Source organism: Citrus sinensis, chromosome 8 (assembly GCF_022201045.2).
Source record: "Citrus sinensis cultivar Valencia sweet orange chromosome 8, DVS_A1.0, whole genome shotgun sequence".
Classification (NCBI taxonomy): domain Eukaryota; kingdom Viridiplantae; phylum Streptophyta; class Magnoliopsida; order Sapindales; family Rutaceae; genus Citrus; species Citrus sinensis.
In genome coordinates, this window is record NC_068563.1 from 12,827,489 (window position 1) to 12,842,966 (window position 15,478).

Sequence of the window (15,478 nt, forward strand, 5' to 3'; positions counted from 1 at the left end):
AGATCCTTCAGCATGAGGCTACGGACATTTAAACAATGTGCTGAGTAGGTGAATTGTCCAAAAGGAATTGTTGTTTTGGATTGTCCTACCAGGTGGAATTCCACTTATTTGATGTTGATGACTGCGCTGAAATTTCACGCGGCATTTGATAGAATGGCAGAAGTGGATAAACCTTATGAGGCATTCTTTGCTGAGAAAGAAAATAATGTTAGAAGGGTAGGCCCACCTGGACCGGATGACTGGGAGAGTGCCGAACGAATTGTGAAGTTTTTGAAGGTATTTTATGATGCCACATTATTATTTTCTGCCTCTTTGAGTGTGACTTCTAATCTTTGTTATGATACTATTGGCTTAATCGAGAGTTCATTGACTGCACTGCAAGAAAGTACCGATCCTTGAGTGTCCTCTATGGCTTATAGTATGAGGGAAAATTTTGACTAGTATTGGGAGTCCACAGGAAAGATAAATAAAATGTTGATTATTGCCTCTATTCTTGATCCACGAGCAAAAATGGATTTTGCTAAACATATTTTTGAGATCATTTTTGGCAATGATAGTTTGATGGTTAAACAAATGACCAAAGCAGTGAAGGACTTGTTGAATGAGTTTTATGATGCATATAGTGCATTCTCCGCTAGTTTCACACCATCGATGTATGGTGAGAGTGGTCTTAGTGGCAGTTATAGTTTGATGGTTGAACAAATGACCAAAGCAGTGAAGGACTTGTTGAATGAGTTTTATGATGCATATAGTGCATTCTCCGCTAGTTTCACACCATCGATGTATGGTGAGAGTGGTCTTAGTGGCAGTTATGGAGGTACAAGTTCTTTTCAACGTTTTACAACTGAGGCTAATTTGGTGGATGTTGCTGGTGGTGAATATGATGACGCTTTTCAAGTATCTCGCCCTTTCCTTGGATATGCCAGGAAGGTTTCTGTTCAGAATGAGAGTAGAAGAGTAGTATCTGAGGTGGAAAGGTACTTGAAGGACCCAGTTAAAGATCCCAGCAATCTTAAACTTAATGTTTTGCTTTGGTGGAGGGTGAATGGATCGAGGTATCCAATTCTTGAGAAAATTGCAAGAGATGTCCTTGCTGTTCCTGTTTCCACAGTGGCATCTGAGTCTGCTTTTAGCACCGGGCGTCGTATTATTGATGAGTATAGGAGTTCTTTAACTTCGGCTATGGTTGAGGCATTGATATGCACTGAAAATTGGCTGCAGTCTAAACTTTTTGCCAATCCCGTCTACAACCTCCAAGAAGATATCAAGGAGCAAATATTTCATATGGAATTACAAGAAGGTAATGTTTTTAATTTTTTATCATACATTAAATACATAATATATTTAAAATGCATTATAATTTTATATAGAACATATACATATTAATTGTTTTTTGGATTTTATAGAACTTATAAAATCGCAAGCTTCGACAGTGGAAGCGGTGAGCGCCGACATTGGTGTTATGGATGTTTGAAAGGTAACTTTTAATATATATTATTATTCATAATTTGATATTATAGTACTATTAGTATTTGGTTGTAATTTAAGCTCCTATAATTATAGTTGTTATAGTTTTAAATTTTAAGTTTAATTTGTAATTATTTTAGTTGAAGTTGATAGAATGTTATTATTGTCTAATATTATTATTAACTTGATTTGGTGATGAATGCCATAAAATAAGCATGATAAAATAGAAATATATAATCAAGAGTGTATTGAAAAATTTGGTAAACATATATATTTATTTGTAATTATAAATTTATAATGATATAATAGAAATTAGAAAGATTGTAACATCCCTTAATTTAATTAAAGATATGAATTGGATTTATTTATTTGTATTTGTGTTTGATGTGTAACCTTATGAATTTGATATATTTGCTCAATTTTTAATATGAATTGAGTTTGTTCATTTGGAACGTGGCTTAAGGAAAATATTTATTGTAAATTTTCTCAATCTTTCTCTAGGCAATCGGCACTTGAACTTGGAGTTCAAAATTTTCAATTTAGAATTTGTCAAAGTACTTGTATGGAGCCATGGAGGAACCAAGGTGGAGGAACCAAAAAAGCTTATTTAGTTTTAATGTTTGAACTTTGAATTTTGTGATTTATGTTTCTAAACAATTTAATTTTGTGACTTTGTGAGTTTGTGTTTCAAACTTTTAAAGACTAATATTTGGAATTTGTTCTTTGGACTTTGTAAGTTTGTATTAATTTTAACTTTTATTAAGTTTGGAACTTTGCATTTTGTTGATTGAGCAAATAATAGTCCTAATTCTACCCTCCAAGTCCAAGCCAATAGGCAAATAATCCTATAATAGCTTTTTAACTTTATTCATTTGAAATAATGACATTTTCTTTTCTTTTTTCAGTTGAAAATTAGTAAAAATGACTACAATTAAGAAAAATGTCTTAAAACTTTCATAAAAAACTATAATAATAGGAAAAAAAGAGCTCAAAATTGTATTAACCGAATTTGACCCGAATTGACCCGATTTCAACCGACCCGAACTGACCCGAACTCAATCCTACCCGTTTTAAATCCAACCCGATCCAACCTGAACATAACCCAAATTAATGACCCGACCCGAACATAGTTCGGGTCGGTTCGGGTCGGGTCATTAATTCGGGTTATGTTCGGATTGGTTCTTGTCTAACCCGAACAACTCGAAACCCGATCGGGTTGACCCGAACCCGACCCGAACCCGATTTTGCCCACCCCTAGTTTCAAGTATACCAGACCGACCCAACGATTGTAAATATATTTTGAGTCTTGGCCACGTGATGGTGTTAGAAAATATAAATGTTTTTGTTAGGACATCTTGGTTATCTCGTCCTGTTGGGATTGTATAATTTTGTTATATTATTCTTTTGGGATTAAGAATACACTGAAATATTAATATTAGTCATAATATTATCTTTTGAGACTTTGGAGATATAAAACTCAGCATTTTGGTTGAGGATGTTGATCACTGGAGTTTGTTGTATATTGAATTGTATTGGGAGTGTTATATTCATATTTCTAGATTGAGAGTGTTATATTCATATTTGTAGATTGAGAGTGTTATATATATAAAGGAGACTCTGCCGAATTTTCGGCAGAATTTTTATCAAGTCTGTTTTGATGAGACTAGATAGACTCGCCTGGGGGGATTCGGGGTGGGTCGTTTAAAAAAGGATCGTTAAACCTCAAATATTTATCGAAAGGAACATAAACCCCTTTACGTTTTAAAAAGATATTCAAATCTCTGTTTCTCAAGAAATTCTGTTTGCTTAACTGAAAATATATTTTAAACATGTAATTACTATTATACTTCTCTAGCATACTAGTCAATATATTGGTTTATTAACCTTTCCTTTCATCAAGCTGATGAAGTTGGGAGTGACAGTGGTGGCTTATTGACTTTACTCATAAAACGCCTAGCCACAACAACACTCCGGTAAACAATAAGAAATTCCTTCTAAAATAATAACTAGACAACCCAAGGGGGGGGAGAATTGAGATTTTTAAAGCTTATACTAAACAAACCACACAATAATTTAATTTAATGCCTTAATGAAATAAAAAACAATAAATTTAACAATACTAAAAAATAAAAGAGTAAGAGAAGAGAGAGCAAACATAAAGATTTTTACGTGGTTTGGCCAACCCCGCCTACGTCCACGCCTCCAAGCTCACCGGGGTTGAGGATTTTACTATTCAAGCATCCCAAGGTTTCAAATGCTTACAATTGACTTCTAAGGTGTTAATGGACCTTTACAACAAGAGATCTTTCTCAATCTCTTCATCCAAGTGTATTCCAACATTTACAACCTCTCAACTTGATTTTATAAAAATGAATACAAATAAATTTTCCTCACACAATGTATTTGATTATAAATGAAAGCTCAATGTGTGTAAATAAATGAAATGAATACAAATTTTATGCTCGAATTGCAGAGAATGGCTCAATCATAACAATGGTTGTATATATAAAATGAATTTGATTTGTGCCAATTTATAGTTGAAGAAGAAAATTAGCTGTTTGACTTTTTGGTGATATTCGGCTTGCCGCTTTGTGTTAACTGGCTTGCCACTTTATGTTACCATTATGTTCAAAGATTTGAATTATTGCACATTCAGTGTGCCGCTTTTCATTTCTGGTTAGCCGCTTTTACTCCAGAGAGCTTCTTCTTGATAATCCGTTTGCCGCTTTGATAAATCCAACTAGCTGCTTGCTACAGTGAAACAATTAGTTTCCAAAATTATAGTTTTGCCCCAATACTTTATAAAATTACACTATAACCTAAATATTTATAAAACTTTACAAATAGGTCCGTTTTCAAAATTTTAAAATAATATTTGTTGATTTCAAAGTTCTTAAAACTTTTCAATTTAAACCATAAACTTGAAAACAACTAATTTCATAAAATTATTTTCTTGTTATAAAAACATAATGTGTAATTCTTTATTTATCCAAAACATGTGGTTTGTTATCATCAAAATCAACATTTTATATCCATATAGGCTAACAATCTCCCTCGTTTTTATGACGACAAAACACATTATAAAATCTTTGGGGACTAGATTATACATACACAGATATGATGAGATATGAGATGGTATTTCCCTGTCTATCCGTGTAGCTCCGGGGCGTGACGGTACCCAGATAGTACGTCATTGCCCGTCCGTTGAGGTCCGGATATGATGAGATTATTTCCCTAGGTACTCGTTTGGTGATGATTTTCATATTTGTGTATTATATATGATATTGTGATATGATTTCCATGGTTATTTGGTACGATATTATATATGCTTTTCATGGTTAGTAATCTGATTTAAATGTTAAATGATTTATTATTGGTTTCTTGCATATGGTTTGATGAAATCGTGTTTGGAAACGATATGATTATTTCTTTTAAAGTAAGAATTCATTTTCAAAACTACTATCCACTCACTGATCTCACTGAGTTTTAAACTCATCCCGTTTTTATTATATTTTCTCCCCCTCACGAGGAGGTTGCAGGTATACCAGACTGACCCAACGACTGTAAATATATTTTGAGTCTTGGCCACATGATGGTGTTAGAAGATATAAATGTTTTTGTTAGGACATCTTGATTATCTCGTCCTGTTGGGATTGTATAATTTTGTTATATTATTCTTTTGGGATTATGAATACACTGAGATATTAATATTGGTTATAATATTATCTTTTGAGACTCTGGAGATATAAAACTCAGCATTTTGGTTGAGGATGTTGATCACTGGAGTTTGTTGTATATTGAATTGTATTGGGAGTGTTATATTCATATTTCTAGATTGAGAGTGTTATATTCATATTTGTAGATTGAGAGTGTTATATATATAAAGGAGACTCTGCCGAATTTTCGACAGAATCTTTACTAATAGAATTTTTATCAAGTCTGTTTTGATGAGACTAGATAGACTCACCTGGGGGGATTCGGGGCGGGTCGTTCCAAAAAGGATCGTTAAACCTCAAATATTTATCGAAAGGAACATAAACCCATTTACGTTTTAAAAAGATATTCAAATCTCTGTTTCTCAAGAAATTTTGTTTGCTTAACTGAAAATATATTTTAAACATGTAATTACTATTATACTCCTCTAGCATACTAGTCAATATATTGGTTTATTAACCTTTCCTTTCATCAAGCTGATGAAGTTGGGAGTGACGGTGGTGGCTTATTGACTTTACTTATAAAAAGCCTAGCCACAACAACACTTCGGTAAACAAGAAGAAATTCCTTCTAAAATAATAACTAGACAACCTAAGGGGGGGTGAATTGAGATTTTTAAAGCTTATACTACACAAACCACACAATAATTTAATTTAATGCCTTAATGAAATAAAAAACAATAAATTTAACAATACTAAAAAATAAAAGAGTAAGAGAAGAGAGAGCAAACACAAAGATTTTTACGTGGTTTGGCCAACCCCGCCTACGTCCACGCCTCCAAGCTCACCGGGGTTGAGGATTTCACTATTCAAGTGTCCCAAGGTTTCAAATGCTTACAATTGACTTCCAAGGTGTTAATGGACCTTTACAACAAGAGATTTTTCCCAATCTCTTCATCTATGTGGTTTGTTATCATCAAAATCAACATTTTATATCCATATAGGCTAACATTCTCCCTCTTTTTTATGACGACAAAACACATTATAAAATTTTGATTTAGTTATGAAAAAAAACTCCCCCTTAATAATTGCAAGATTAAAAACTGATTTAAAAAGCCCCCTACATGAATGCATATTTTCCATAACAAATAGTTATATATCATATCTCCCCTTTCATCATAAAAAAGAGTAGAATACTCCGCTTGAGTATATTATAAGTTTAAACAATTTGCCAATCAGCTAAATTAACAATTTTAAATACATGTATTCTTCTCCCCCTTATCATAAAAAAGAAAACTTAGTGGAAAAGAAAAAGAGTAGCAAATTTGTTACCCATGTTGTCCAAGTAAAAATTTCGACAGAATCTCTCCCTGTCAACAAGCATCACCTCAAATACAAGTTTAGTAATATCACTCCCAAATTATCATAAATCATGATACAAACCAACGTCATAAACAAATCATCACACAATCCATCAACAATAAAAAGATCATAAACCATCATTACATCAATTATCAAATTAGCAACTTACAACATAAAATCATCATCTAAAACAACCATGTAATCAAATCATCACAATAATCACAAATCAACCATCAAAAGAATGCTCAAAGTACATGTTATTCTCCCCCTTTTGACATCATCAAAATGGTATATTACTTTGTCGCCCCTTTTTGATATCATCTAAAACAAGTAATGCATATTCAACAATACATCAATAAAGTACAAAAAATGCATCCATTTACCAATCATAGATCGTATAAGATCAAACTTTATCAAATGCAATGTAATCATCAAAGCACATTCTTTATCATCAAAACTTAAGCAAAGCATAAGTACATAATGGCAATATATAGATCATCAAAATCAACATAGGCATTAAGATAAGCCATCATTATCAGCTAAAAGAATAAGTGATCAAATTCATAAGTACAATAAGTCATATATGCCAATTTTATAAATGAATGATGATATAACACAATCAATGGCACAAGAATTCACACATACATAAGTGATGAACAATTAATACTTAGTGATGGATAATGATTTAGAAATATCAAATGAGAAAAAAAACATAAAGATAATGGATTTTTGTGAGATAAATGTTTGTGTTTGGCTTTTTGGAGAGAGTGTGATGAACAAATAAGAAAGATGAATAAATGACATGAAACATAATGATAGATGTTGTGCAAATTTTAATATACTCGCAAGCGCATGAATCTATTGTAATATAGACTAATGGTGACGAGTGTCAATCCCACGAAGAGGTGGATTTTAATTATATGTAGAATTAATTTTGTACATGGGTGGTTGGAATTGTGGTGGAAGTGATTTAAATTATCCTAAAATTGGAATTGAAATGACGATAATAAATTCTAAAATTGGAATTGCAATGGCGAGAATAAATTGAAGCGAATTCTATTGAGATGACGTACTTGGGTATCTGGATCCGTATCAACATGCATCATGGGCTAAATATTTCTTATTAATACCAATTAAATCATGAGGGGGGAATCCACACCTCATGAACCACACTCTAATCAATATGGTGCTAAGGGCTTATCGTGCTAAATAATAATAACCTTGTACTAGGGGGCCGGTGAAACTAAGGCGGTACTAGACAAGATTAGTATTATTTGTCGATGAGAAGTCAAAACATCCACAAAAAATTAGAGGGGAATATAAAGTAAATTTACCAAATAAAGCCCATGACACATGTTGAGACTTCACCTTCAACCCAAGCTTGAAAGGAAATTAGCCACTCATAATTGAACTAGGGGCAAAATGGGAATTTATTAAAATACGTAGAAAATACAAGATGGAGAAGGAATTACAGAAAATGGAGTCCAAAGTTGGATTCAGAGATATCAAATTAAAGGGGGAGGCCCCCTTTTTATAGATACATGGAGTAAATAATGGCCATCGGATTAAAAACAGTTTGGACGCTCAGGATTGCGCCACGTCATCAGTCAACAGTACGCGGTTTGACCACGCGAATGAACAGTAACACGGTTTGACCCGGGTTGAACAGTAACGCGGTTTGGTTGAAAATAATTCTGTGTGATGCATGTACCGTACGTGAGATTTTTCGTCCACTGATATGCTGCCACGTCACCATCAACAGTACATAAGAATTTTAGTCCAACAGGATCGTGACACCTCATCAGTCAATGCCACATCATCGGTCAATGCCACGTCATCGATCCGTCTATGTGAACAGTGTCGTGAACAGTAACGTATACAGTACCGTACACGTGAATAGTACCGTACATGTGAATAGTATCATTTTTCCTTTTATGCTCCTCCTAAGGTTTTCGACTGTCCTGAGTTCAAAAGTGATGTCTGTGTTGCCGTCTGATCTCTCCTTTATTGTGAAATGACTATAATGCCCCTAAAATACATAAAATACTTAATTAAAATAAAACACATGTAATTAAATCATAAGAAGGTTAAATACATAAAAGTAAGGGTTGTTAGTAAAACTTGAAATGTAAAATGACAGTTTTCTCCTTTATAAATATGCATTTTCTAACACTCAACAATAGACAATTAAAAAGATGAAATCAAAGATTATATAATCATCAAAATCAAACAAAGGCATCATGATAAGTTGACATGCTACCATAATATATATCTAACCACGCATCATGATTACACACAATAATAATTAATTATGTAAACATACGAGCATGCTTTTGTAAATTCAAGCTATTATCAATCCATCGTGATTCCTTAAACAAAATCAATATGGCAAGCATTGTTACCGAAACAATTAAATAATCTTGCCTCATCTTTTTCTCCTAGATCATGATCAAGTAATTATCCTCACAAGTTTTCATCAAGGAACTCTCCACCATTTCTTGATTATGGTGCCTATAAAAAATATTCAAATTGTTCCCTTTAGTACCCAAATACTTTTGGGTCCTTGAGTGTTAGCAATGGTTCCTTTTGGAACCCAAACACATTTTACTCCATAATATGCATTTATTTTAACTCGACATCCAAGATTCATGTGATTATTTTGATTGCAATAGTGACATACAACATGATTGCTAATAGAGGTACTCTTCACAAAGTAATTCTTATAAAACTTTTGTTTCAAATTTGGCTTATAACCAATGTCTCCTTTGGTAAACACACATTTTTGTGAATTAAGCAAGTTATCCAACAACTTTTTCTCATTTGTAAATTTTAAGACAACATCATTAAGTTCAATATTCTTTTTCTTGAGCATTTTATTTTCCTTTTTCAAATCATATACATGTGATTCTATATGTTCATGTGAAGTGTTATGTTTCTCATTTGATAATGCAACTCTATCATGCAATGATTATTTCTAATTATAGACATGTAATCTTTGCATTTAAAGATTAATTTTCATTTATGAGCTCTACCATTTTCTTTTTAAGACATGCATTCTTTTTACTAGTTTTCATTCATTCATCATACAATCCTTTAAAAGCATAAGATAATTCATCATAAGTAGGAAGATCATTTACCTCATCAAGTTCATCATCTCTTATTGCCACAAGTGCTAGGTTTGACACTTCTTGCGAATCTTCTTCATCACTTGATTCTTCATCGCTATCATCCCAAGTAGCCACCATAACTTTCTTCATGAGTTTGTTAAGAAGTGGACACTCCGATCTTATATGGCCAAGCTTTTTGCATTCAAAACAAACAATTGGCTGCTTCTTCCCTTTATTTACCTTAAGGTTTTCTCTCATGAGATCTTTAAACTTTCTTCTCTTGATTTGCTTCTTGAAGATCCTTTTAAACTTTATAGTAATCATTTCAATGCCTTCATCTTCAAAGTCACTTCCATCATCATCACTTTCAACTATAGAAGATTTAAAAGCAAAGCTCTTCTTTTTTTTTTTTTTATCTTTATCAATTCTTTCATTAGCTATATCTTCTTCATATGAGATAAGTGAACCAATAAGATCATCAAGAGATAAAGTATTAAGATTTTTTGCTTCTTCTATAGCCGTTCTCTTTGGTCTCCACTTTTTCGGCAATGATCTAATAATTTTCTTCACTTTTTCACAATGACTAAATGTCTTTCCTAGTGCTTCAAGAGAATTCACAATATTGGTAAATCTAGTGTACACATCATGAACACTCTCATATGATTCCATTTGAAACATTTCATATTGCCTAGTGAATCTACTAATTTTGCACTCCTTAACTTGATTTGTTCCCTCATATACAACTTTAATTTTCTTCCAAATTTCATAAGCACTTTCACAATTAGAAACTCTATGAAATTATTTCTTATCTAAAGCACAAAATAGAGCATGAAGGTTTTGGAATATCATCTTCTACTTCATTTTTAGCTATAAGCATGAATTTACCATCACAAACAACTTCCCAGATTTTATATTCTAAAGCTTACAAATAAATTTTCATCCTAGTTTTCTAATATGGGTAGTCATTACCATCAAAGAATGGTGGCCTAGTTGTGGATTGTCTTTCCCTGAAGGTAGAGTTATTTTGAGTTGCCATGGATCTTTTACTCTAGACGATTAAGTCCTAATAAGAGAACCTTGCTCTGATACTAAATGAAATAATAACTAGGCAACCCAAGAGGGGGGTGAATTGAGATTTTTAAAACTTAAACTAAACAAATCACACAACAATTTAATCTAATGCCTTAATGAAATAAAAAAATAAATTTAACAATACTAAAAAATAAAAGAGTAAGAGAAGAGAGAGCAAACACAAAGACTTTTACTTGGTTCGGCCAACCCCGCCTACGTCCACGTCTCCAAGATCACCGGGCTTGAGGATTTCACTATCCAAGCCTCCCAAGGCTTCAAATGCTTACAATTGACTTCTAAGGTGTCAATAGACCTTTACAACAAGAGATTATCCTCAATCTCTTCACCCAAGTGTATTCCAACACTTACAACCTCTCAACTTGATTTTACAAAAATGAATACAAATAAATTTTCCTCACACAATGTGTTTGATTACAAATAAAAGCTCAATGTGTGTAAATAAATGAAATGAATACAAATTTTATGCTCGGATCGCAGGGAATGGCCCAATCATAACAATGGTTGTATCTATAAAATGAATTTGATTTGAGTCAATTTATAGTTGAAGAAGAAAACTAGCTATTATTGACTTTTTGGTGACATCCGGTTTGCCGCTTTGTGTTAACTGGCTTGCCGCTTTATGTTACCGTTCTGTTCAAAGATTTGAATTATTGCACATTCGATTTGTCGCTTTTCATTTCTAGTTAGTCGCTTTTACTCCAGAGAGCTTCTTCTTCATAACCGGTTTGCCGCTTTGATAAATCCGGCTAGCCGCTTGCTACAGTGAAACAACTATTTTCTAAAATTACAGTTTTGCCTAACACTTTATAAAATTATACTATGACCTAAATATTTATAAAAATTTACAAATAGGTCCATTTTCAGAATTTTTAAACAATATTTGTTGATTTCAAAGTTCTCAAAACTTCTCAATTTAAACCATAAACTTGATAACAACTAATTTCATAAAATCATTTTCTTGTTATAAAAACATAACGTGTAATTCTTTGTTTATCCAAAACATGTGGTTTGTTCTCATCAAAATTAATATTTTATAGCCATATAGGCTAACACCTTCTTCCTTAAGGTGGAAAAAAAAAGACAAGTGAGAATCAAAGAGAACAAACATAGAAAGAGAAAAAAATTGCTTCGAACATTTTTTTTAAAGAAAATAATATCTTTCAATCATTCAACTCTGTGAATAAGTACAAAAGGTGGGCTGGTATGTTATCCAACCATAATGTAAAATCATTGTAGTCTAAGGTTAACTTAGCAAGTGTGTGAGCAAAGCCATCACAAGCTCTTGGCGTGTGTTGTACTATTACTTGTTTAAACCTCTTCATCATCTGTTGGACATAAGATGCAGTCCAAAATATCTTAGCCTTTGTGCTTTTTCTAGCTGAGACTAAACTTGCTACATCCTATGAATCAGTCTGAATAATCAAAGATAAACATTCTGTGTTTTCAGTTACTTTGAACTTGAGCAAAATTCTATTTGATTTTTCTCTATTTCAATATTTTTATTCGTTCTTTTGTATTTTTTTTAAATTCTGAAACTTTATTGTTCTTCGTTCTATGATTTAGAGTTTTGTAGAACAAGAGAGATGTATAAGGTGAAGGGTATGTTAATACCAAAACCAAAACCACAACAACAATTGAGAGTTTAGCAAATATATAGTTTTGGGGACAGGGGCAAAGATCAATTAAAGTTGAGAAAATTGTGCAAAAATGAATTAAGAGGCTACTAAAAGAAATGATATGGGCCCAGCAAAGGCATTCACTAAAGAAAAAAGAATATTAAAAAAAAAATATATAAATAAACATATATATAAAAAACAAAAAACAAAGAACGGGAGGAGAAACTTATATACCATCAATATACCATCAAACTCTGTTTCCTCAAAGTCAGCTAGGAATAAAACCTTGGTCAGATCGTTTTTTTTTTTTTAGTTTCCTTTAAAGCGACATAAGTCTTCTCACAAGGATCAATAAGTTTTCCCACATGCAAATCAACATCCATATACTTCCCACCATGAATCTTGCAAGTAGGATTAACCACAATCTTTCTTCCCATAAGTGGGCCACTTGCTTAACAGCATCAGCCTTTTTTGCAGGTCGTTCCCTAGTAATCTTGCTTGCCTCATTAGCTTGCTTCTTAATAAGAATACTTCCTTTGAGCTTTCTTTTTTCCTTATCTTATAATTTCGTAGACCATATAAAGGAGACCTTGGATTTAATTTGGGCTCTTTAGCCTTGATATCAATAAGGATCCTCTTCAGAAGAGGAATATCTTCTTCAGCCACATATAAATTGAATATTATCCTTGTATCCCTATTTATTTCATCATTGCTAGAAAGGCAAGACAACCCAAGGGGAAAAATAACATAACTATAATACAAGGGAAATGTTTGCCCTAAAAGCTCCTCTCCATATAAGCCATAGGGGCACCTAACAAGGGCAGATAAACAAAAGGCTTATCTAATACAATATATACTGAGTAAATGGAAATTAATACATATGCATAGCAAATCAAAAGAAAAAAAACTCATGAAGGGTTTTCCAAAAAGCATAGCTCAGTGTGTAAGACTCCCTATATTTTCTCCTAGACTAATAGCCTGTAACAATCATATGATGATGAAGCATCCACTTCCTAAATGATCCTTCTTTGAAGTAGTAGAGATTTTATAAAAACTCCCTTATTTCCTCGAACCTTATAGTAGGATACCATAAGTCTTTCTCACCTTTAGATCCACAATTAAGCTTAAGCTTACAACAAACTAAAAATGCGTATAATGAGAGAAAGTGAGGCCCCTTAAGAGCCAAATTAATTATAGCAAAAGCTTGCAAAAGTGATAAAATGCAGAGGTGAATTATTAATGTTGAAGCCCATACTTAATAAAAAATTCTATAACCAAAAGAGAAATATAGAATGACATTACCTTAATTTGCTGGCGATAAAGCAAGATTGATTTCCTATCAATCCCAAGATCCATAATTGTTGAGTGCTGGAGAATGTATATTTATAAAGGGTAAAATCATCATTTTGCACTCTAAGTCTCACTAACATTTCTACTTTTATGTATTTAAGTTCTTTAAACTTTCATTGTGTGTGTTTTATTAACATTTGAGTATTTTACGAATTTTAGGGCATTTTGGTCATTTCACAATTAACGTGAAATCATACAGTAAAACAAATAATGTTTTTGAGTTTAGAAGAGCTAAAACCTTATGGGCATGAAGGGTAAAATCATAATTTTAGGATTTTGGTGGGGCCCAACTGACGTGCCATTGATTAATGATGTGGCAACATCCTATTGCATTGACCGATGATATGGCAACATTCTATTGGAGTGAAAAATGAGCTTACGATACATGCAATACATTAAATCAATGCTAGTTGACTTTTATGTTGACCGATGACGTGGCAACATATTATTAGACTAAAAAGCATGCGTATGTTACATGCAATTCACTGAATCATATCCTCGGTGAAGTGTTCCATCAATCAGAGCTTGCAACGTGGCACAATCATGAGCGTCCGAGTTATTTTCATCTAATGACTATAATTTACTAGTTGTATCTATAGATAGGGCATACCCCTAATTCGACACCTTTGAATCCAAATTTGAGCTCTATTTTGTGCAATTCTTTTTATATCTTGTATTTTCTATGTATTTTAATAAAATTACCATTTTACTCCTAGTTCAATTATGAGTGGTTAATTTAATTTCAAACTTGGGTTGAAGGTGAAGTCTTAACATGATTCATGAACTTAATTTGGTAAGTTTATTAACTCTTTCTGATTTATGTGGATTATTTTACTCATCGTTAATAGACAATAATAATCTTGTCTAGATTTTGCACGGTATTCCGGCTCCCTATTGCAAGATCATTACTGTTTGGCGTGATGAGTACTTTAGACAACTCAAGGAAATATAAGGTGGTATCTATAGTATCCAATTAAAACTTGTGGTAAACTCAATAAAGGTAGAATGATGAGTTAACATCCCACTTTTTGCATTATGTGTTTTCATTTTGTTGTTTGCCATCCATGCATCTTATTTTTGCTAGATTAATTTTTTTATTTAGTATATTGTGATTTGTTACCCTGGTTAAGTGGCGGATAACAGTATTTGTGGCTATTAAAGTCGGTTCCATTAGTTTTTTCACAGTAACTGACATTCTCAAGCCAAAGTATGGATAGGCACGCAATTTGTTGAGTGTTAGAAAATTCATATTTATAAAGGAGAAAACCGTCATTTTACATTTCAAGTCTTACTAACAACCCTTACTTTTATGTATTTAACCTTCTTGTGATTTAATTACATGTGTTTTATTTTAATTAAGTATTTTATGTATTTTAGGGGCATTATAGTCATTTCACAATAAAGGAGAGATCAGACGGCAAAATAGAAATCACTTTTAAACTCAAGACGGTCGAAAACCTTAGGAGCAGCATAAAAGGAAAAATGGCACTATTCACATGTACGGTACTATTCATGTGTACGGTACTGTCTACGTTACTGTTCACGACACTGTTCACATAGACATATCGATGACGTGGCATTGACTGATGATGTGGCATTGACTGATGAGGTGTCACGATCCTGTTGGGCTAAAATTCTTTTGTATTGTTGATGGTGACGTGGCAGCATATCAGTAGATGAAAAATCTCGCGTACGGTACATGTATCACACAGGATTATTTTCAACCAAACCGCGTTACTGTTCATCCGGGTCAAACCGTGTTACTGTTCATCCGCGTGGTCAAACCGTGGACTGTTGACTGATGACGTGGCGCAATCCTGAGCGTCCAAAC